Source organism: Microtus oregoni, unplaced genomic scaffold (genome assembly GCF_018167655.1).
Source record: "Microtus oregoni isolate MIOR12 unplaced genomic scaffold, Mior012 000054F_ref0000373, whole genome shotgun sequence".
Taxonomy (NCBI): Eukaryota; Metazoa; Chordata; class Mammalia; order Rodentia; family Cricetidae; genus Microtus; species Microtus oregoni.
The window spans coordinates 5,782,845-5,806,379 of NW_024543830.1; positions in this window are offsets into that span (position 1 = coordinate 5,782,845).

Here is a 23,535-nt window from a genome sequence, read left to right on the forward strand (position 1 = left end):
CCCCGGGGGCTGCTCTATCCCTATTCTATAGATAAATTTTCTCATTTGTTCTCAGAAGAGTTGTTCTGTGCTTAAGGAGAAAAGTTCAGGGGAAAGCCTTGTATGTCAACAGGACCCCAGGGGTAGTTTCTCCCTTGTAATAAGTACCGTATGAACCAGTTTTGAACACGATGCTTTTCTGCCAGCTGTCGTGGGAGATGGACTAGGAAGGCTGTCAGGCAGCCTTTCAGTCCCTTCTGTTTTTGCCCGTTCATTTCTGGCTTTGCTCTTTTGAAAAAAAAATATATTGCCCTAGTTTCCACTCCACCCCCGGGTCAGAATCTTCTTTCCACTTTGGCAAAACCTCTTCCTGTTCTTAAGAATTGCATCACGTTCTTGGCGTAATCTAACCAGCGTCCATGCCCACACTGGCACTGGAGTGCATACAGGCTGGTTTGGGTTGAATCTTTGGAACATGCAGTAAGTCTCTTCCTAACTTCCGCTCTACCTTTGAGAAAAATACGCATACTCTCCAGACTTTTATTTATGCGCAAATCACCTCCACTCGCACCGCATCCTGAACGAGCCGAATCTACAAGTTGGGGATAGTGTAAAGGGGAATTCGTGCCTTACTGATGGGCTGTGCTCCTTTGCTGTTTCTAATCGCAATTCCCATTCATTTGTCCTTTCAATAATGGCTTCGCCTCACAGCCTAGGAATAGTAATGACACCACCTCACCCCGTCTCACTAAATCCAGTGAACACACGAGCCTTTTATCTTTCTTCTGGACATTAGCATTTGATGCTAATGACTACATCCATGTTGACACAGTTGCGGTTTTCCTTTGATTCAATTTCCACGTACTGTTTTGGATGTTTTCCTACCTTAGCCATGGTTCCTCAGCTCCTCAGCATCTTTTGCAGTCTCCTCCTCCTCCTCCTCCTCCTCCTCCTCCTCCTCCTCCTCTTCTTCTTCTTCTTCTTCTTCTTCTTCTTCTTCTTCGCTCCTGCTCTGTGCCAGCTCCTTCCTTCATATCCTCCATGAGAAATCTAGTCCTCCCATAGTACTCTGAGACCTATATGTCAATAGTATCCAAATCTCAATTTCCACAGAACTCCACATTTATATCAGCTGCCACCCAGAACCCCGTTTGGGAATTCTGAAACCTTATCAGCTAACCCACCCCCTCAAAGCCATTCTTCCCATATCACTGTTCACCCAAATATGTGAGATAAATGACGATGGACCACGCATCACACCAGCCAGCCACTGGCTTGACGAGTAGCTTGGCATCCACCCTTGATTATTTATTCTCCAAATCTGTTCAGCATCAAGTTCAACAAGACACTTTTGAGCATCTGCATCTCCATCCCTGCTGTCACCATCTAGTTGTGTGTGTGCCATCTGCATGGACTTTGGGCTCTACCCATTAGTCTCTTGCCTGCTGGCTCTCCCCCTTGCTTTCGACCAGCCGTCAAGACGTAACTTCCATAAATGCCGTACCGATACATCTGACCTTATGTAAAGCCCTTTGCCTTCAGACTGTCCTGGATCTTGTCTGAAGTTCGCAGCTCAGCAGTCCTTCAGCAGCTGCCTTGTGCCACAGCTGGACTGACCCTGCTTCCTCTTCCAGACCTTCCCCCTTTCCTTCTCTAACACATTCTGCTACAGGGCTGCAAATGCATCCCGACTGAACTCTAACCTCAAAGTGCCATTGTTCCGAATCTGAACTGAACCTGGACACTGAACTTTTTAAATAATTCTTATATTAAAATTATAATTAAAATGGGTGTAGTGACACATGCCAGTAATTCCAGTACTTGGGGGTCAGGAGGGTTTGCTGGTTTGTGACTCACTTGGGGTACATAAGCAAATCTTGACTCAAAAGAAGAAAAGAGAAAGAACCTCCCTAATGTTCATGAAGATGTATTTAAACAAGTTAACTCAGGATTGTGTTAGCATAGCTGAGCGTTGACTGGGAGGTGTGTTTTAATTACACTAGAAGACTCCCTTGTTACTCATCATGGCATTCCTTCTTGGGTTTTTTTTCTCCTTTCCAGCTGGCTTCTACCCCTCTTCTTCCTTACCTCTCCACCCTTTCCCCTGGTCGCCCTACGCTCACCCCGAGTTGGATCCAGTTTGCATGCTGTGGTAGCTGCTGTGGGGCCGTGGTTTTATTAGAGCTACTCTGACTCTAACAGGAAGGCATTAAATCGAAAGCAAAGAGAAGGAAGCACAAACCGATACCCACCACAAAGCTGCTGAGTGCCCAGCATGACCCAGGCCGCACCTTCTGGTGAGGGAGCAAGAAGCCACAGAGTTTAAGAGATCACCGGTGCACCCTGATCTACTTCCCTCGTACAGCCTGCTTGGGTCGCCATGAGTAGTTCTAGGTGCCGGCCTTTAATGGGTGGGCAGAAACAAAAGCCACAGGTGCTGGGGGGTTGGGGTGAGGCTGGAGAAATGGCTCCATGGTTAAGATCACTGACTGCTCTTACAGAAGACCCACACCCTCACAGTGGCTCACAACCATCTATAACTCTGGTTTTGGGGATATATATATACATATATATATGTATATATATATGCAAATAAAAACACTTATACATGGGCTGGAGAGATGGCTCAGTGGTTAAGAGCATTGACTGTTCTTCCAGAGGACCTGAGTTCAATTCCCGGCAACCACATGGTGGCTCATCCCATCTGTAATGAGATCTGGCGCCCTCTTCTGGCCTTCAGGCATACATGGAGGCAGAATGTTATATACATAATAAATAAATAAAATATTTTTAAAAAACCATTTATACACATAAGGAGGTTCCAAGACAGGTAGCACCGGCTGTCCTGGAACTCACTCTGTAGACCAGGCTGGCCTCAGACTCAGAGATCTGCCTGCCTCTGCCTCCCAAGTACTGGGATTAAAGGTGTATACCACAATCACCTGGCTCAAAATAAAATAATATTAAAAAGAAAAGGCCCTAGAAATGTAGAGAAAGGTCTCTGAGATCAATGACTATGAATCATGCATCTCTACCACACTGTCTAGCCCAGTTCTGAGTTCAGTCCAGCCCTGAGCATGAAGGTCTGGGGAAAGTATTGGTTAATAGTTCTCTGCTGGCATTTGATTCCCATGTCCCCTAGTATACTTTGCTATCTGTCTGCCTGAAAAGCTGCTTCCGGTAGCGCACAAACCCTTTTTAGAGGATTTTATAGCTAATAGGAGCTCCCCACTGGAAACTTTACATTCATGTACTACATTATACGCTAGGTGTGAACGCGTGTGTTTAGGTTGTTACTTCAATGGGGGGGGGGGAGTCAGAAGATGCAAGAATCAAAAACATTTCACCTCTGATTTTGCCACAGCCCACCTATTTATATTTCTTCCCTTTGCTATCAAAATTAATAATCCCTCCAAAGCCTGGGTTATATAAGGGCATGCGAGGTATGAAATGTGTCCACTTTAAACACAAGGAAGGCTGGGAAATCCCAGGGCACAGCCTCCCAGAGTCTTAGGATTCACCTCCCCAGAACCACCACCTCAGAATCAGGGGGGTGGGAGTGGGTGAGAGCCGGGCTCTGCTTTGGGGACTGAAGAGTCAGAAGTGTGGAGGAAAGGTCGCTTTGCTTGGCTGGAAGTGGGCACTTGAGTCTTCACAGAGTGCCAGGCTCACACTTGAGAGGACAGAACAGGAAGTTCTGTTCGTGCAGCTGGGAGGAGAACTTGCTTGTGCCCAAGGCTCTTAAGTTCCGCTCTTGCCCTTTGCCTCACTTCCTGTCCAAGAAGCAACCAGGCTTGAGGCTCACTGGGAAAGAGAGGAGGTGTGCCCTGGGGTCTACCCCCCTTATGTGACAGCATGTCACGTTCAGCATTCAGTCACTTGACCCCAGGTCTTCCAAGAGCCAGCCCATGGTTGAAGCTAAAGTTGAGGCATCCGAAGCTCGGCATTGGAAGGAAAGGGAGAGATTTCCGGAGAAATGGCCTTGCTTCTCGCACGGCTGCTTTACAAGTGGTAGAGATGTCGCAGTCTTAGCTACCCTGACAGCAGTGAGTTAGAGAGACTCTAATAAATGAGGGAGAATCCAGTTTGTGATCAGATAACTGTTCAAAACCTACTCCCGTTCCTTCCCCCTCCCCCCTCACCTCCCTTCCTCTTCCCGTTCCTCCTCTCATCGCTCTCCTTTCTTCCTGTCTTCCCATCAGGGAAGGAGGGACCGGGACTGGGAGGCACCTTGGAGCACAGACAATTCTGCAGGCCTCAGTGAGGGTGGGTGTGTGCCTAGAATTTGCCTACTTGCTGCAATAGTCAAGGACATTCCTCAAGTTGTCTGTAAGCATTACGAATGCTCCAAACTGCCGTGGCTGGGTGACTGTTACTGTCACAGTCCGAGCAGATGAGTACATCCTTCAGACGAGGGAATTGGTATGAACACAGAGAGCTCATGAACACCCCTTGAGAAACCTCACTCTGGAAGGTGAGGGGATTGGGTAGAGTGCATGAGCCGTAAAGAATAGATTTCATTTTTTTAATGGTTTATTTTTATTGTATGTACATTAGTGTCTTGACTACATGTGTGTCTGTATGAGGTTATCAGACCCTCTGGAACTGGAGTTACAGACAGTTGTGAGCTGCCATGTGGGTGCTGGGAATTGAACCTGGGTCCTCTGAAAGAGAAGCCAGTGCTCTTAACCATTGAGCCATCTCTCCAGTCCTAGAGTTCATTTTTTAAAAAATTGTTTTAAAGTTTTGGTGTGTGTGTGTGTGTGTGTGTGTGTGTTACATGAATGAAATGCCTGCAGAGGCCAGAAGAGAGCATTGGATCCACTGGCACTGGTGTTACAGGGCAGCTCTGATCATCTGGTGAAGGAACTTGGTACAGAACCTGGGTCCTCTGTAAGAACTGCAAGTGCTCTTTTCTGCTGGCCCCTCTCTACAGCTCCCGTGCCGTGTTTTCTTTTTCTTTTCTTAAATGAGAAAGGTTTGCCTTTTATCTCTTGAGATCTTAAGTCTCCTCCTACCTAAGGTTTGCCATTCTCTCCCAGCAGGGCCAGGGTGGGTTGAGTTTCTATTAAAATTGAAATCATATGCACAACGTGGCTCTGACGAATGTTCAAACTGCATGTGGCCTTTCCCCGTGTGACATTTCTGTTGCAGGCTAGGAACTGTGCAGATGAGTAAGCCCCAGCTGTTCTGTCTGCTCTACCCGGGATCACGGGGGCTGTCAGGACAACAGGCTCTCATTGCCAGGGGCTGAGACATGGAAGGAAGAGACTCTTTGTGATGTGATTTGTGTCCTGACCTGCTCTGAGCTTTTGAGGGGCTGGTGTATGTGTATGTGTGTGTCTAGAGACGATGTGGCAATGAGATATAATACTATCATATTCTTTAACTTGACCTGTATGCTGTGTGTTGCTTCCATGATGTGCAGGATGCATTCTGAGCCAGAGGAGGATACCCGTGTCTTTCTGAGCCAGAGGAGGATACCCGTGTCTTTCTCTTCCACTCTTTCCTTGTTACCTTTAAATGGCCTTTACAGAGCAAGAAGAAGCGCACTGCTTTGCCGAGGCAGACTGACCCAGGAACTCTTGGTCTCTTTCTGTCTCCACTCCCCAGTGCTGGGGTCACAAACATATCCAGGCGTGCCCTGCTTCTTTGTTTGTTTGTTTGGCTAGCTGGTTTGGTTTAGGTTTTTGAGACAGGGTCTCATTACGTATCTCTCAGTGCCCTGGAACTCACTCTGTAGACCAGGCTGGCCTTAAATTCAGAGATCCGCCAGCCTCTTCCTTTGGAGTGTTGGGATGCAAGGTGTGAGACACCATGCCCTGCCTTTTTTGTGGGTTCTGGAGAACTCACGCTCATCTTCATACTTATACGGGAAATTCTATCACCCACTGAGTCATCACCCCAGCCTCTTTCCCCATAGACTTTTTTTTAAAAGAAAATAATTCATCAACATAAGCAGACACATTGGGTTAGTTATTGTTATGTTGCTGTGAAGAAACACTGTGACCAAAGTATGACAAAGGAAGCAATGTCATGGGTGGCTTGGTTGGTTTCAGAGGGCAAGTCCATGAACATCACGGCGGGAGTATGGCAGCAGGCAGACAAGCGGGCACGGCGCTGGGTAGCAGTGGAGAGCACACATCTGTTTTAGGCAGAGGAAGAGAGGGGCTAGGCCTGGTATGGGCTTTTGAAGCTTCGAAATCCAATCCCAGTGACACACCTCCTCCAACAAGGCCACACCTCCTAATCCTGGCCAAATAGTATCACTAATTGGGGATCAAGCATTCAAACATGAGAGCCTAAGCGGGCCATCCTCATTCAAGCTTCCACACACATATGAAATCAAATTTGTCTCTAATTTGGGACTGAAAATTGTTTTGTTTTGCTTTTTTGTTTTTTGGGTTTTTTTTTTTTTTTTTTGAGGGTTTCTCTGTGTAACAGGCCTAGCTGTCCTGGAACTAGCTCTTGTAGACTAGGCTGGCCTTGAACTCACAGAGATCCACCTGCCTCTGCCTCCCAAGTGCTGGGATTAAAGGCCTGCGCCACCACCACCCAGCCTGAAAAAATTGTTTTTAAAGTTACTGCCACATCTAACATGCTCCACTAATGGGCCTGACTATAGCGGCAAGGGAATGGAGAAAAGATAGACAGATGGACTCATGGACACACAGAGAAGCTGGGTTGGGTGGACTGAGATCTCTGGTGGAGAAGCTGAAGCATCCCACCGGAAACGCAGCATGTTTATTATAGAAAGTTGAACAGAGAGTCGGGGTTAGTATGAAGATATACAAGGAGTCTGGGGTTATGGCGTGTAGCTGGATCCAGGTGGCGGGGGTAGCTAATCTCTGTGGAGAGAAGTCTCTGTAGGGAGCAGGCTTCAGGCCCTGAATATGGGGAGAAAGCAATGGGGACCATCTTCTTCACACACTGTCAGAATCCACACATAGACCAGACTTTATCGTTTCCCTTTGAACTTCACTTGGGCTCGGGGAGGCTTTGCCATTTCTTCATGAGTCTCAGGCTCTGGCGTCCCTAACACGGCCATGCCCACTTTAACAACACACATTCATTCAGGGTTCCCTCGGGGCTTCCTTTGTCCCCTACAGTTACCATGGGTAACACACGCGCGCGCGCACGCGCACACACACACACACACACACGAGATCCAAGGGACCGATTACATGCTTGAATTTCTGTTTAAATGAAGAAGCAGCTTCTTAGAAAGTTACCAGATGTTAATCTGCAACTTTATTTGTAGAAAGGCTAACCTCCTATCTTTTGTGGCTATTTTCTGAACTGCATCATCATTTTCCTTTGATGAAACTTGCTAATACCAATCAGAATCTCTTTTTCCAACTGACTGTGATGCCTATGTCCTCTCGCCGAACACTTGCTGTGAGCTGAGCATTCTACAGGCTCAGCAAATCCACTAAGCCCGTTCCCTCTCCAATGACATCCTCTGAAGGTACCCGAAGATCCCACTCCCTAGCTCCTTGCGATTCTCACCTGTTTTAGCAGCCCTGGGATGCTTTGTGTCTTCATTGCTGAAAGCCCCTCGGATGAGTCCTCTCACTAGCCCTTATTCCTGCTCTCCGTCCTGTATGCGTCTTCTGCTTTCTCTGGCCTTCATCCCCAGCAGCCCTGTGGGCAGGTCCCATAGCATGCTCCCTCATGCATTACACGAGCGAATTTCTTGAGGGCAGTGAACCAAACAATCTGCTGTCTCTTTTCCAGAGAGAGAAAGAAGCTGCTTTTTAAACGCATCTTTATTGAGATGTGACTTAGAGACTACAGAGCTGGCATGTTTGAAACCTGCAGTTCCGTTTTCAGGAGGTTATAAAGCAGCTCATCTGTGACCCTGATTAACTTTAGACATTTCCTTCACACTGAAGAGAAACCTTCATTCGTTCCTGGTGACTCCTTACTCCTATGCCCTGGCCCAGCCCCAGCCCGGAGCTCCCTCTAATCCTAGATGCTGGCTGCGTTACTGTGTCTGCAACCATTTGTCTGTTCTGACACTGTAGAAAGTGGTCACACTGATGTCACCTGTAGCTCCTGGCTTCTTTAACCTGCCACGCTTTTGAGAGCCGTCATTTTGCAGCACCTGACTGAACTTAATTCCTTCTTGTTGCTACATTGTATTAAGATAGGCTGCACTCCGCCTATCTGTCAGCTGACAGACAGCTTGGCTGCTCCCCTGCAGACTCGTGCACAGACGTGTTTTCAGGGCTCTTGGGCACACGCCTAGGACTGGAATTGCTAAATCGGCCCAACTTCATTTTCAGTGTTCAGAGGGACCAAAGTGGTTGGTGGTTGTGTCCCCTTGATTTTCCCACCAGCAGCATAGAAGGGTTCCAACCCGTCTCTCTCCTCACCCAGTGATTGTTGCTTGAGTGTTCACAGTCACCGTGGTGAGGCGAACTATCTGGGCTTGCGTTTGCTTTATGTCTCCAAACAACTTCTCGTGTGCCATTAGCCGTCTCTATGATCACTTTGGAATAAAATGACTATCTTTTGCCCGTTTTTATTTGTATTTGTTTATTTGGGGGCCCTAGGGATTAAACTCGGGGCCTGGAGCACTCTGACTTTTCATTCTACCGCAGAGCTGCAGCCCTCACCCACTGTCCTTTGGAAGCTTTGATTGCAGCCTGGCAGTGGTGGCACACGCCTTTAATCCCAGCACTCGGGAGGCAGAGGCAGGAGGATCTCTGTGTTCGAGGCCAGCCTGGTCTACAAGAGCTAGTTCCAGGACAGGCACCAAAACCACAGAGAAACCCTGTCTTGAAAAATACCAAAAAAGAAAGAAAGAAAGAAAGAAAAAAGAAAAAGAAAATTTGATTGTTTGTCTCTTTATTCTTGAATTATGATTATTCTAACTGCAAACCCCATATCTGGCATGGAGTTCACTAAGTAGACCAGCTTAGCCGCTGGCCTTGAATTCACAGGAATCCCCCTCCCTCTGATTCCTGAGTGCCGGACTAAAGGGGTGCATCCCCACACCGGGCTCCTCTGTTTACTTGATTGTGTCCTTTAAAGCACAAATGTGTCAGATTCTGACAAAGTTAAAGTATTGCCTGATTTTTTTTTTTGTCAGTTTGTGTTTTAGTGTTATAGCTCCTGTCATCACTAGACTGAAGGTCTCTTGGTCTTTCAAGTTGCATAGTTTTAGCTCAGCTATCTAGGCCTATGATCCTCTGGAAGCCTATCATTGTGTGCAATATTAAGCAGTTGTTCATTCAAATCAATTCTTTTGTATGTGGATCTCCATTTGTCCCAGGGACTTTTCGTTTATTTAAGAGACCATCCCCCACCCCGTTGAATTCTCTGGGTACCCCTGTCAAAAGTCAATTGAGCATAACTGTCAGGGCTTGTGTTTCTGTCCTGCTGCTCAGTGGCTGTTTACACCGCTAGGTTTGGACTGCTGGAGTGTAGCAGGAGGTTTTCAGGTTGGGAAGGCTGAGTCAACCAGCTCGGCCCCTCCCCCTTCCGAGGCTCCTGCATTCCCTCATGAATTTGAGCATTAGCGCTAGCTACAGACAGACCCTAGGCTCCGTCAGAAAGCCCCTGCTCTTCACAGTGAAAGCGCCCCTGTCATACCTAGTGTAAAATTGGACAAGGGAGACTGAGGGGTGGGTATGCTTTGGAGCTGAAGAGAAGACAGATTCTGTGAGAGGATGAGAATAAAAGAGGCGAAGGGTTTGGTGAGCCTCCCGCTCTGGAGAGGAATGTTTGCTCAGAGTGGGCGGGCAGTTTGCCCTAGCACCAGGGGATATTGTGAAAGCTGATTGAAATGAGAAAGTCCATTGATCTCCTCAGAAGGCCAGAAAGTCTAAGCAAGCAGCGCTCTCAGTTTGTTGATTGTGACAGAAGATTCTCTTTAACCAAGGGAAGCAGCTGGTGCCTGCTCTCTGCAGCTGAAAGACAAGGAACAAATAATAAAGAAATGTCCTCAGCCTTTTCCTGCCTCCCTCGGTGGCCACTCCAACCTCTGTCCCACTTGGTTAGCCTTTTCCTTTTATATGGTCCCCCAAGCAAGAGAGAGGAGAGAAAGAAAAAAGAAGCCAGAGAAAGAGAGAGGGAGAGGGAGAAGATGCAAGAGAGAGAGAGAGAGAGAGACAGAGACAGAGACAGAGACAGAGACAGATAAAGAAAGAGACAGAGAAAGAGAGACAGTGAGACACACACAGAGAGACACAGTGTTAGAGGTGTTAGGAGATTCCGAATCTTTAAAACTGAAGGGTCCTGGGTAGGCGAGATAGCACAGTAGGTAAAATCACTTACCAGGAAATCTGGCGAGCTGAGTTCAATCACCAGAACCCGAAAATGGTAACGGGGGAGGACCAATTCCATAAAGGTGTCCTCTGACCTTCACATGAGTCCTGTGGCATAACCAATGTCCCCATCCACCATCACACACACACACACATGCACATGCGCGCGCACACGCGCACACACACACACACACACACACACTACACGAACTAAAGATCCCTAGCCCTGTTATGTATTATAACACAATGTAGCTAACATCATATAAATGATACCCTTTGTCTGTGTAATCCAACTTCTGGGAATTTATCCCAAAGAAATAAGATATGCAAAAACAACAGGGGAGCAAGGATATTGATGGCAGTATTCTCTATAATCATGCAAGACTGGAACACCCAACTCTCCAAAAACGGGAGCATGTTACACGACACCATGGCAGTAAAACCTGTAGATTGTACACTGGGTTCACAGAGATGAAAACAGACCTTGACTGCATCTGTATCCGCTGCCCAGGGCCCACGTCAGCTTCACCCTCGCCTGATCAATTGCAGTGGGCTCCCAACTAGTGTTTCCCATTCTCACTTAGCACACTTAGGAATCCTCTAGAAAGCGTGGGTATACCATTGCCTCCCTGACTCCCGTCTCATTCAGGAGAGAAGCTGATGTCTCTCCCTCAGAACAGGCCCTAGGCCTCCTGGCCGCCATCACCGTCCACCTCGTGAGCTTACACTGTCTTGCGCGCCCTGCACTGCTTCTTCCTTGATCTTAAATGCACCTTTCCTCAGTCAGTCTCTCCTCCCAGATGTCCGTGGGTCTGTACTCTCGTTCTCACTCCTCACAGACTTCCTTTTGTGAAATCGCTGTCTTTCCCCAGCCCTAGATCCCAGGACTCCCTAATCCTGCTGTTTCCTTCTTCAGTGGCGTCTCTCACCTCGTGGGACTTATCTTAGGGGCTACTGTCTGCTCCCCGTGGAAGGGCGTTTGGAAAACGGGTTTGCATCTGCTGTTCTCTGCTGCATCATCGGTATCTCAGCCGTGCGCAGCAAATGAGCCTGAGCCTTCTAAGACGGACTTACTAAATGACTGGAACTGCCAACGTCAAGATTAGGAACCCGAGGCCACCATTTTGAACGCTGGAAAGCACAAACTGTGGAGTGTGACGCGCCCAGGCGCTCTAGAGTGGAAGAAATATGGATTCCAGTTCCAATGCTACCACTTTCCAGTTGGGCAGACTTGGACGGTCGTACAGAAGCTCTCGGCTCCATCATCTATGAAGTAGGAATAGCAGCGTCTTCCTCAGCACTGCTGGAAAGATGAGATGAGGAGCAGACACACTGCCTGGCACGCAGTAGGCATGGTGTGAGCATCAGGCTCCTCTCCTGCAGACGACCCGTGGGATGAAGCCGCAAAACTGGAGGTAACGCGGGTGCCTCTGATGCGGGGGTTATGCCTTTTACAGTTTACCATCTAATACACAAGTCCCCCTAAGCGTGGGCGGCAGACAGTGTAGGTTAGGACAAAGGAGACCTGGGTGCGTGGTTCACCTTGACACCGAGCTCCGGGACAGTTAAGTCTTTGTCTCTTCAGCCTGTTTCCATATTATTTAAATTAAGAGGTTGTATTTAGTGACTTTCAAGACTCAAGATTCCACAATTCAGAAAGGCGAGCCATTCCACCTGGCTGTGTCCTTCTTGAGTCTAGCCTTCCTCAGACATGCAGACCAGATGGTTCCAATCTTAGGCATAAAAGACTCTATTCTTTCGTATTTGAGGGCCAAAAGAAGCTAGAGATTTAAAAAAAAAATGAGTGAATGAACTTTTTTCCCCCCTCATTCCTACATCACTGCATAGAGAGTGTTCAATTTAAATCATGGGAAGAAAAGCAGACATTCATTACACACCTTCCAGCCATGGTCAACTGTGTGAATCTATAACCATACAGGAAAGTTTTCTTTTCCTTTTTTTAAATTTTTTTTTATTTTTTATTTTTAAAGCAATAACCAAGAAGTAGATGCTGGCAGTTCTCAATTGTAGCTACAACCGGCACCAACGTGGCTGGGCGCCGAGGCGCAGTGGGTAGCGGCTGGGAGGGAATGGCTAACTTCTTCCCTGCTGTGGAGAGCTCCCGGCCCTCTTCACAAGACCTCCTCGAGGTGGAGGAGAAGAGGACGCCTGTTTTACTGGCCGGTAGCCACCCTCAGCAGGTTAGCAGCCCTGGCTGGCTTCGCTTCACTGGAGGGGGGAGGGGAAAGGAGTGTCAGCCTCCCAGAGCTCCCTCCAGCAAATAACCACAGAGCTTTCAAATACCCCGTCGGTGGCAGGCCCCGACTTTACTCAGCTGAAAACTGAGGAGGATCTCATCTGGGAAGAGTCAGTTCAAAAAATGACAGCATCGCCCAAAGTAAACAAAGGGAGCAACCACAGCACAAACCTCTGCGGCGTTTCTTTACAGTTCCCAGCCCAGCCCACCAGGGCTCGGGCTGAAGTCCCCGCCCATTGCCTCTGATGCCCCCAGGAGGCCTTGTCTGAGTAAGCTTAGCTGACCAGAGGGTTGCAGCTTGTGCACAAGCCTGCCCTGCCCTCTCCCCTGAGAGCAGAGTTGTGGAGATTGGGGTTGAGGCGCTGAAGGCAAGAAGACTGGCTAAGGCTCGCTCATCAGGATCACGTGAGGTGGAATAAACGCTGCTAAGTGAAATTCAGAGGAAGTCTGGGGCCGAACTGGTCTCTTTCGTCCCGATTCCCTCAGTACTCAAGTCCTTGGGCACTGTTCCTAAGAATTAGAGGGAATTGAGGGAGTGAACGTTGAGACTCTCTGTCCACTTTTTCTTTTTTGTTGAGACACAGTTTCTCTGCATAGCCCTGGATGTCCTGGAACTCACTCTGTAGACCAGGCTGGCCTCCAACTCAGAGACCAGCCTGCCTCTGTCTCCCAAGTGTTGGAATTAAAGGTGTGTGCTGCCAAGCCCAGGCACCTTTTCTGTTTTGAGCTTTGTAGCCTGTCCTGGCCTCGAACTCACAGAGAATGTTTTGGCGTGGGCTGCAAGGACCCACAAGACTTCCTCGAAACAGTGACCTTGGCTCTCAAATTATACGTTTTATATTTTTACTTGCTCAACTTGCTCATTTTCATTATAAATCTCCATTAGAGTTAACATTAAGAACACATAACAGGGTCTATATTAGGCTGTTTTGAGATTTCTTCTGCCAATGGAATTAATCCAAAGCTCTTTAGCCTCAGGCAGACTCTGTAGACAAGAGGGGAAAGCTACCGTATTCTTTACTAAAATATCACAAGAACAATCTCTAGGCAACATACTAAAATTCTCCTCTGAAACCTCTTGTCCCCAGAGTTCAAATCGCCCTCAGCACCACTGTCTTCCATGCTCCTTCTAATATGGCCCATTAAGCCGTGCTTAGAGCATCCCATTGACTTCCTGTCCCAAAGTCCAAAATCCTCCAATTAAAAAACATGGTCAGGCCTATCACAGCAATACCCCAGTCCCTAGTACCAACTTCTGTCTTAGTTAGGGTTTCTCTTCCTGTGAAGAGACATCATGACCTTGGCAACTCTTATAAAGGAAAACATTTAACTGGAACTGGCTTACAGTTTCAGAGGTGTAGTCCATCATCATGGTGGGTCATGGTGGCGTGCAAGTAGAGAGGGTGCTGGAGAGGAGCTGAGAGTTCTACATCTTGATCTACAGGCAGCAGAAGGAAAAACTGCCACACTGGGCAGACTTGACCTTGTAAGACCTCAAAGCCCTCTCCACAGTCACACACTTCCTCCAGCACAGCCACACCTACTTGAACAAGGCTGTATCTCCTAATAGTTCCACTCCTTATAGCCCAATCATTCAAAATCTATGAGCCTATGGGGCCATACCTGTTCAAACCACCACCGGGAGCTTAGGCACTCATGTGTAAAGTATTGTGTGGAAAAAAAATGGGCTTTAGATTATGAATCTTATTCTAACAGTGGTTTGACTAGGAAGTACAGAAATATCGTTCTGGACAGAGGATATTAAGATTATAAAAGACTTACCTTCTGAGGTGAAAAGTTTATTTTTTATTTTGGCTTAAAAGATATATATTAATCATGATGTTCAAATCATTGAATGTTTCTGGAAGGGAGCATTGCTGATTTCTCAAAAGAAGATTATATTGAGTGTGCCATTTGTAATGTTCCTACTCCAGTCCTGTGACAACCGGTCCAGCTAGAAGTCTTGCTATTTCGGCCAGGCAGAACACCACCTCCTGGAGAGAATGATGTTTGTCCTTCAAGCACTGCCGTTTTCTTAGCTGAGTTAGCTGTTGGCGAGAGGGACACAGTCTAAAGCTGGCCCTGAAAATGTCATGTGCCTTTGAGACCCGGGATTGGTTTTTTTTTTTTTTTTCTTAGGCTCACTAGAGCAGTGAACAAGGGAAATGTCACCAGACAATTTCCTGACCACACGGAGACCGGCTTTATTTTTATTCTGTTTGTAACTAATTTGGTAGTCGCTTTTTAGTCACACAGATTCAAAGTGAAAATTAAAAATTCAAACTTATGAAGTCATACTTTCTAAATGAAAAAGACTTAAACTTGGAAAACATTTTATGGGCACAGTAGGCCTGTAGGGGCCGGATGGACTGGCAGAGGTACAGAGCCAGAGTTTCTCTGTGTAGCCCTGGCTGTCCTGGAACTCGCTCTGTAGACCAGGCTGGCCTCAAACTCAGAGATCTGCCAGCCTGCCTCCTGTGTGCCGGGATTAAAGGCGTGTGCTACTACCACCCAGCAAACATGGCTTTTCTAAATGCTTGGTCCAGTAGCTTTATTCATTGCGGTATTTGATGGCTTATGAATGTTTTTTTCACTTCTGGTAATGAATTTTAAGTGACAGTACTTGTCAGATAGTCAATAAAAATGAAACTAAATGTTGAAGTAAATTGGTTCTTTTTATTAAAAAAGTATTATCTTGGTAATTTTATGAGAGAATCCACGGGATACACTTGGCGTAGAAACCTCAGAAACATTAGGAATTGTTAGTAGTCCCAGGACAATTATTGTCCTTCTCCAAATGAGAAAATTAGGCTCAGAAAGTTAAAGATGATGGTCGTGTAAGGCCTAGGAGGAGAGTCAGAACTCCACAGCCTTCCAGGTCCCTGGCAAGGGCATTTCCTGCCTCATCAGACACACAGGGTGGCTCTGGGCCATCGGATAACTGTGTGTTCTTTATTAAGCCCACACATGCTGGGGGCAGGAAGTGGATGCCTCATGGGTGAGGTAAACCAAGCAGCGAAGGCAATCAGATACCAGTCAAGGGAATGAAGGCTGCCACCGGTCTCCACCACAGACCAAAGGATGCTGACTGGTCCCAGGAGTAGGCCTGTGACACCCAAAAGGGCTCGGTCTTCCTTTTCTCTGGGGCTATTTCCTGCTTTCTCAGTGCTCAATATTAGAGTCTTCTTCACTCTCTCTGGGGCTGCACTTTTAGGGTATTTATCAGAATCCCTTAGGAAGAGTGACTGCCAAAGTAGGGCGCCCGGAATGATGAACCAAGGGACCAGGAGGGAATACTGAAGGCCTGCTTCTATTCATTTTAAAATCAAGAGTAAGGAGTGTCAGCTTTCCCAACACTAAAACAGTAAAGCAGTACGTATATAATCAGTAGTCAGTACACAGTGGCTGGGGGTGCACACTCAGACTTTTGGTTTTGTTTGCTAACAGAATATTTGGAGTTAAATCTTGGAAAGTAAGCTCCCAAGTGCCTTGTTCCAACCGTATCATCCCCCTGCCACACCAGCTCCCAGCCCCCATCTTTTGCTAACACTGAATGATCATTCCCTGGTTAAAGGAATTTGACCCTTAGGAGAACCCAACTGATTCTGTTTTTCTCCATCCCTCTGGCATAACACTGCCTTGGTCAACATTTTGCCAAGCCCTGGCCAGAGAATAAAGCCATTTGAGAAGCATCAAGCGTACGTTGCCACAGAGAGGGAGTTGGAGATGTGTGTGACAGGAGTTAATGTAGGTGGGAGGACATACACCAGGAAAAGAGGGAAGGCTGGAGGACTCACGGAAGCTATGCCAGGCCCAAAGCTCAGTAGCCTGAGGCTGTGAGGTAAGTATCTTTAAATGCCACTGCCCTCCAGCTTCCCCTCAGAGTTACAGAAAGCAATGCAGTGAGTCAGGCCTTGGGAGAAACAAAACTCAGCTCTGCTACGGTCCTGGTTGGGTGACCTTGGGTAAGTCCCCAACTATCCCCACCTTTTGCCCCAGGAAAGCAGTTCCCCTGCTGCACACAAAGAGGGGACTAGGTAGTTTCAGAGGATTCTACCCATTCTGAAGCAGCTCTGGGTATTAGTGGAAGGATTTCTCTGACGAAAGTCACTAACATTTTGGGTTTGTGATGAAGTGGGATGGGCAAAAAGAATCATCTTGCCACCAAACCTCCCTTGGTTCGTGACTTTTCCTCCTCAGCCCCTGGCTGCTCTTGTGGTGCTTCTGGGCCTGCCAATAGCTAGGGAGGGCATGCAGTTACTTCAGATGGCATTTAGGCCCATAAAATATGCTGAGGGCATGCAAGTAATTAAATAGAATACACATATTATACATATAGCTACGAACTACATATATATATGTATATATACATACACACACACACACACACACACACACACACACACACACACATATGCATAGAAAAGATCTAAAAGGAATCTCCCAGGTGCCTGAGGAGTCCAGAAGAGGGTGTCAGATTCCCTGGAACTTGAGTTATAGACGGTTAAGAGCTGCCATGTAGGTCCTGGGAATCAAACCTGCGTTGGCTGAAGTGTAAAAGGTGTTTTTAGCTGCAGAGTCAGCTCTCCAGCCTCTTTAAAATCTATTATGTGGTTTCTTTGCTTTTAATAAACTATTCTAATAATGAAAAACCAAATTGTTTTTAATTTTTTTTTAATAAAGGTGGTGCACACCTTTATTCCCAGCACTCGGGAGGCAGAAGCAGATGGATCTTTGTAAGTTCAAGGCCAGCCTGATCGAGCTAGTTCCAGGACAGACAGGACTGCTTCGCAGAAAAACCCTGGAGAGAGAGAGAGAGAGAGAGAGAGAGAGAGAGAGAGAAGGAAAGTTTCACTGAATTACCTCAGGTAACTGGGATTTCCCCAGTACTTAGTTTTGTTTTCTACACAAGGCTTTTGAACTAAATGATCTATAGGGATCTTTCTACTCTAAAGTCCAATTCTGAGTAACACTCCGTGCCAAGGACCCACTTAAAAAGCAAGCATGTCATATGGAGGCAAGGCAGTCATTTCAGACTTGCCCCAAAGAAAGTGAAATTTGACATAAATCTCTCTCTCCTCTCCCCCACTTCCCCTTCCCTCCTCTCTCCTTCCACTATTGACTTAAACTTCCTGTATCTGTGGCGTTCTCTGCTACACAGACAACTTCCACTTCTGCCGATGGGGATGCGGGTCCTTATTTCCCAGCCTCCCTTGCAGCTATGAACAGGAGGACGTAAGGGTCTGCACTGGGTTTTGGCTCAGGAGCTTATAACCTTGATAGCAGAGAATGCTAAGTTTGTTCCAGAGCGCCGTGGAAGCTGCAGTGTGGAGAGTGCTCCTGGTGTTGGCAGCGGTGGGGGCTCTGGCATCAGAGACCAGAGCCAGCACTGCCCATGGGCCCAGCGGTGCTGTCCCCTGCTGTGGAGGCCTTGGTATCTTCAGGGGCTGTGGTACCTACGTCGCCTTTAACCCTGAGTCTGCCATCCTCCTGCACTACTCTTAGGTGCTAATAAATTCTCTCTGCTTCAATTACCCAGAGTTGTTTTGGTTTCTTGCAGCAAAAACCCTCTGACTGGCTCACACTCATTATTCTTAAAAGAACATGTACTTTTTTAAAAAGTAGAAAATAAATATATTTAAGAGAAAAAAATGTGTTTTTCCATCTCGTTTCTTGACTGTTTATCTTCCTAGATTCCTAATTTAGTAGGCATACAAAGTAACTAATGGCCTCAATACATACTACACTTCTTTGTATATATTTGCATATATTGTATATATTCATTGTATACAGTATTGGTTGTGTAAGGATATTTTCATGTAAGTATTCGATGTAATTTAAGCATATTCCCCATTGACCCCCTTCTCCTACCTTTCTATTTCTACTTTCACGTCATATAAAGATACACAATGTTATGGATCTACATGAAATCTAGGAACCACTTATGGGAGAAAACGGGTTTCTTTTTCTTTTTTTTTAAATATTTATTTAGTATACAATATTCTGTCTGTGTGTATACCTGCAGGCCAGAAGAGGGCACCAGACCCCATTACAGATGGTTATGAGCCACCATGTGGTTGCTGGGAATTGAACTCAGGACCTTTGGAAGAGCAGGCAATGCTCTTAACCTCTGAGCCATCGCTCCAACCCCAACAGGTTTCTTTTTCTGAGACTGATTTTGTTCACTTAATGTGATCATCTTCAGTAGCGTTCATTGTCCTGCAAGAAACACAACGTTGTCCTTCATGGTTGGAGAAAAAACTCTGTGTGTCCATACATCAATTTTCTTTATCCATCTTTTTATCCCTCTGCTGTTGGAACCATGGTTGACTCCGCAGCTTGGCTCCCGTGAACAGCACAGTGCCAGCATTTCTACAGAATGTGCCAAGTTATTGCAGCCCTCCGGGTAAACACCCAGGAGTGGTACAGCTAGTACATCATCCAGATCTATTCTTAGTTTCTGGACAAACTTCCGTACTAATTTACACAGGGACTGGGCCAGTTCACATCCCCCCAGCAACACACAAGACGTCCCCTTTTTCCCCATCCTCCCAGCGTTTGTTGTTATTTTGTTTTCCTAATAACTGCCGTTCTGACTGGGGTGAGATGGACCTTCAGCATGGTTTTAATTTGTGTTTCTCTGAGGGCTAGTGAAGTTGACCATGTTTCAAATGTTTACCGGCCATTTGTATTTTTTTTTCCTTTGAGAGCTGTCTGTTCCTCGCATTAGGGCCATTTGTTGACCGAGCTGTTGATTTCTAGTTTCTTCGTGCTTTCTAGAAATCACTCCCCTGTCGGACATCTAACTAGCAAAGATCCGCTCTGATTCTGCAGGCAGGCTGGCCTTTGACTTGATCAAGTCTCTGCTCGGCTATGTGGAAGTTTAGCTCAGGAGGTTCCGTTTAACAGTTGTTGGGATTATTTCCTCAGCCACTGGAGTCCTAGTCAGAAAGCGCCTACCAATCCCATATTCTGAAGTATTTTCCCACCCTTCTACTCTAACATTTTCCGGGGTTCAGGTCTTAACTGAACCCCTTTGGACTAGATTGTTGTGCAGGGCTGCAGGGATCTGATTTGACTCATCTACATGCGGATACCCAGTTCCCCCAGAAGCGTATTGAAGAGGCTATTATTTTAATCGCATGATTCTGTTCTGTCTCTTCCATTCTACTCCACTGATTAATTTTTAAGGTCTTTCCTTTCCCTGGTTAAGTTTACGCCCAGTTGGTGTTTTGTTTGCTTTTGCTTTTAGAGAGTTGTGAGTGGGGGTGTTTCCCTGTGCTTTCCTCAAGGGTTTGCCATTGGCAGATAAGAAACCTGCCTTCTTTCTTTTTTCCTCCCTCCCTCTCCCTCCCTCCCTCCCTCCCTCCCTCCCTCCCTCCCTCCCTCTCCTTTCCTCCCTCCCTCCTTCCCTCCTTCCTTCCCTCCCTCCCTCTCCTTCCCTTGTTCCTTCCCTCCTTCCGGCTCTCCTTCCCTCCTTCCTTCCCTCCCTCCCTTCCTTTCTTTCTTCCTTCCTTCCTTCTTCCCTAACACAGGTCTTACTAAGAAGACCTCGGTTAAGCTGGAACTCAGAGAGAGTTCCTGCTTTCCGAGTTCAGGTATAAAAAGTGTGCACCACCAGACCAGGTGGAGCTACTGACTTTTGTATGTTGATTTCATATTCTGCCACTTAGATAAAGGTGTTTATTCTTATTTATTTATTTGTTTGTTTGTTTGATTGGGTAGAGTCTTTACATTGTCTCTCTCTCTCTCTCTCTCTTTTTTTTTTTTTTTTTTTTTTTGGTTTTTTCGAGTCAGGGTTTCTCTGTGGCTTTGGAGCCTGTCCTGGAACTAGCTCTGTAGACCAGGCTGGTCTAGAACTCACAGAGATCCACCTGCCTCTGCCTCCCGAGTGCTGGGATTAAAGGCGTGCGCCACCATCGCCCGGCCGTCTCTCTCTTTTTTTTAAAAAGAAATTATCTTATTTTATTATGTATAGTGTTCTGCCTAGATGCATGCCTGCATGATGGAAGAGGGCACCAGATCTCATTACAGATGGTTGTGAGCCATCATGTGGTTGCTGGGAATTGAACTCAGGTCCTCTGGAAGAGCAGCCAGTGCTTTCAATCTCTAAGCTATCTCTCCAGCCCTTAGATTGTCTCTTATCTATAGAAGCGTATCATCTACTAAAAGGAATACGTTGATTTCTTCCTTTAAGTTTGTTTCCTTTTTGTTTTCTTTTCTTGTCTTATTGCTGTAGCCAAGCTTTTAAGTACTATATTGAGTGAGAGCTGAGAAACTAGGGGACTGGAGCGAGGGCTCAGCAGAAGCACTTGTTGCTGTTTCAAAGAACGCTTTCTGTTCCCAGCTCCACATGGTGGGTCACAGCTGCCTGTAATTCCAGGGAATCCAACACTTTCTTCCAGCTTCCAAGGGCAGCTGTGTTCATGCGCAAATCCACACACAGACATAGACACAGACACAGACAAGTTTCAAAACTTTAAAAAAGTATATCTTTTTTTAAAGAGTAGAGGAAGTGTACATCTTTGTTTTATTCCTGATTTTAGTGAAATGCTGGGTTTTCCACCATGGTATTGGCTATAGATTTGCCATATGTGGCAAGAGGGTTGTCGTTTTATTGAGATACATTCCTCTGCTGCTAGTACCTTCAGAACGCTTTATCATCAAAGGATGTTGGATTTAGTCAAAAGCCTTTTCCAATATTAAGATGATGATGTGATGTTATATATTACATTTATTGATCACATAGAGTATGTTAAACCATTCTTGCATTGCTCTGGAGATATTCTGTGTATGCACAAACATATCTATAGTCTTAAGGAAAATAATACAGAGGTCACCATGCATGTACTTATTGTCATTCCATAAATGTTTTTCATAAATTGTTTTTTAATTAGTATATATTAATTGTGCAACCTAATGGGTTTCCTGTGACATTTTTAGATATGGGTATTAGCATTTTGATCATATCATGTCTTTCTTTCAAATTTAACAATACGCATTAGAAATAATTGCACAGGTATAAAGTTGCTGTGTTCTCTCCGGTGCCAACTCATGACTGTCCATAAATACAGTATAATTTATGCAGTCAGTCTGCCACTATGAATGGTTGAGTCGCTTATATTTTGGGGGACTACAAGCTAATATTTCAGAGATTTCCTTGGAAGCATGCCATAGTGTTCAGTGCAAGCAAATTCACAAGATAAATTTCTGATAGAGAAGTTTCTTGTTCAAAGAATGTAACTTCTTAATTTTGACAGTACCAAACTGCACGGTATTCTTTGAGCCACTTACAGTGTTTTAGAGGCTGGGCAGTGCAGTGCACGCCTTTAATTCCAGCATTCAGGAGACAGAGGCAGGAGGATCGTGTGAGTTCAGAATCAGCATGGTTTGCTTAGCCATTGTCCAGGCTGGCCAGGGCTACACAAGTGAGATCTTGTCTCAAAAACAAACCAACAAAATCAAAATATCTTAGACTCCTTTCACTGTCAGTTCCTCACCTTATCACCTATATCACCATATTTTTCTAATTTTGAGGGTTTTATTTTTATTATTTAAATTATGTTTAAAGCTGAACATTTTTCTATATGCAAATGCTATTTAAAATTTTTCTCTACATCTGTGACTTTTATCATGAATTTTTTTATTGGATTTTATTATGTTTTCAAATCTTTCTAAGAAGACCATATTTATGTCCATTTTATTTCATGCCAATATTTTTTCTAACTTATTTTTTGTCATCTAACCTTGTTTTTATCTTATTTTATTTTTATTGTCTTGCCAAAAATCTTTTTAATGTATTTTGGCTCATTGCTCTTTATTAACTTAAGAGGGATTTTATTATTTATTTATTTGCTTGTTTGTTAAAGATTTCTGTCTCCTCCCTGCCACCGCCTCCCATTTCCCTCCCCCTCCCCCAGATCAAGTCCCCCTCCCTCATCAGCTCGAAGAGCAATCAGGGTTTCCTGACCTGTGGGAAGTCCAAGGACCACCCACCTCCATCCAGGTCTAGTAAGGTGAGCATCCAAACTGCCTAGGCTCCCCCAAAGCCAGTATGTGCAGTAGGATCAGAAACCCATTGCTGAGCCGGGCAGTGGTGGCACACGCCTTTAATCCCAGCACTCTGGAGGCAGAGGCAGGCGGATCTCTGTGAGTTCGAGACCAGCCTGATCTACAAGAGCTAGTTCCAGGACAGGCTCCAAAACCACAGAGAAACTCTGTCTCGAAAAACCAAAAAAACAAAACAAACAAACAAAAAAAAACCCATTGCCATTGATTGTTCTTGAGTTCTCAGTAGTTTAAGAGGGATTTTAGTTGAGAAACCTCTCAGTTCTTAATACTAAAATTGCAGTTACAGAAAATCAACACTTGATACTTCTGGTTAAGGACAGCAGATTCAACACTTGATACTTCTAGTTAAGAACAGCAGATTCAACAAGTACACTGTGTACCACTTCTTCCCAGAATTCAACCAAAACAATATTTTGGTTAAGCATGACACTCTCATGGTATTAAAGCCAAGAAAAAGAAAGAAAAGAAAAAAAAAGGCACAGACAAAACAAAATTACTTCCTCCATGTTCTCCCTTGGCCATTCTTCCCTGCCCATTCCTGGGAACTGAGAGTAGTCTCTTCACTGTGTTCCAGGATCTCATTATGCATAGGTGAGGAAATAAGTAAGTAGGTACAAATGCTCTCAAGGAAAAGCCTGTGAAGACAAACGAAACATGCAAAGAAAAACATTTATTTATTATGCATATGTTGGCTTTTTAAAATTCGGATTGATTTATTTGTGTTGTTTTTTGATACATGGTCTCTGTCACTCTGCCACCCAGTAATCATTATCATTATTATCAGTGCTGTGATAAGACACAAAGTAGCTCTTGCAAAAGGAAGCATGGTAAGGTCTTGCCTACAGTTTCAGAGGGTTAGTCAACAATCATCATGGTGGGGGCAATAGGCATGGTGCTAACGGTAGCACATCTTGGTCTACTGGTGGTGGGAAAGGGAGAGACTGAGTCTGATGC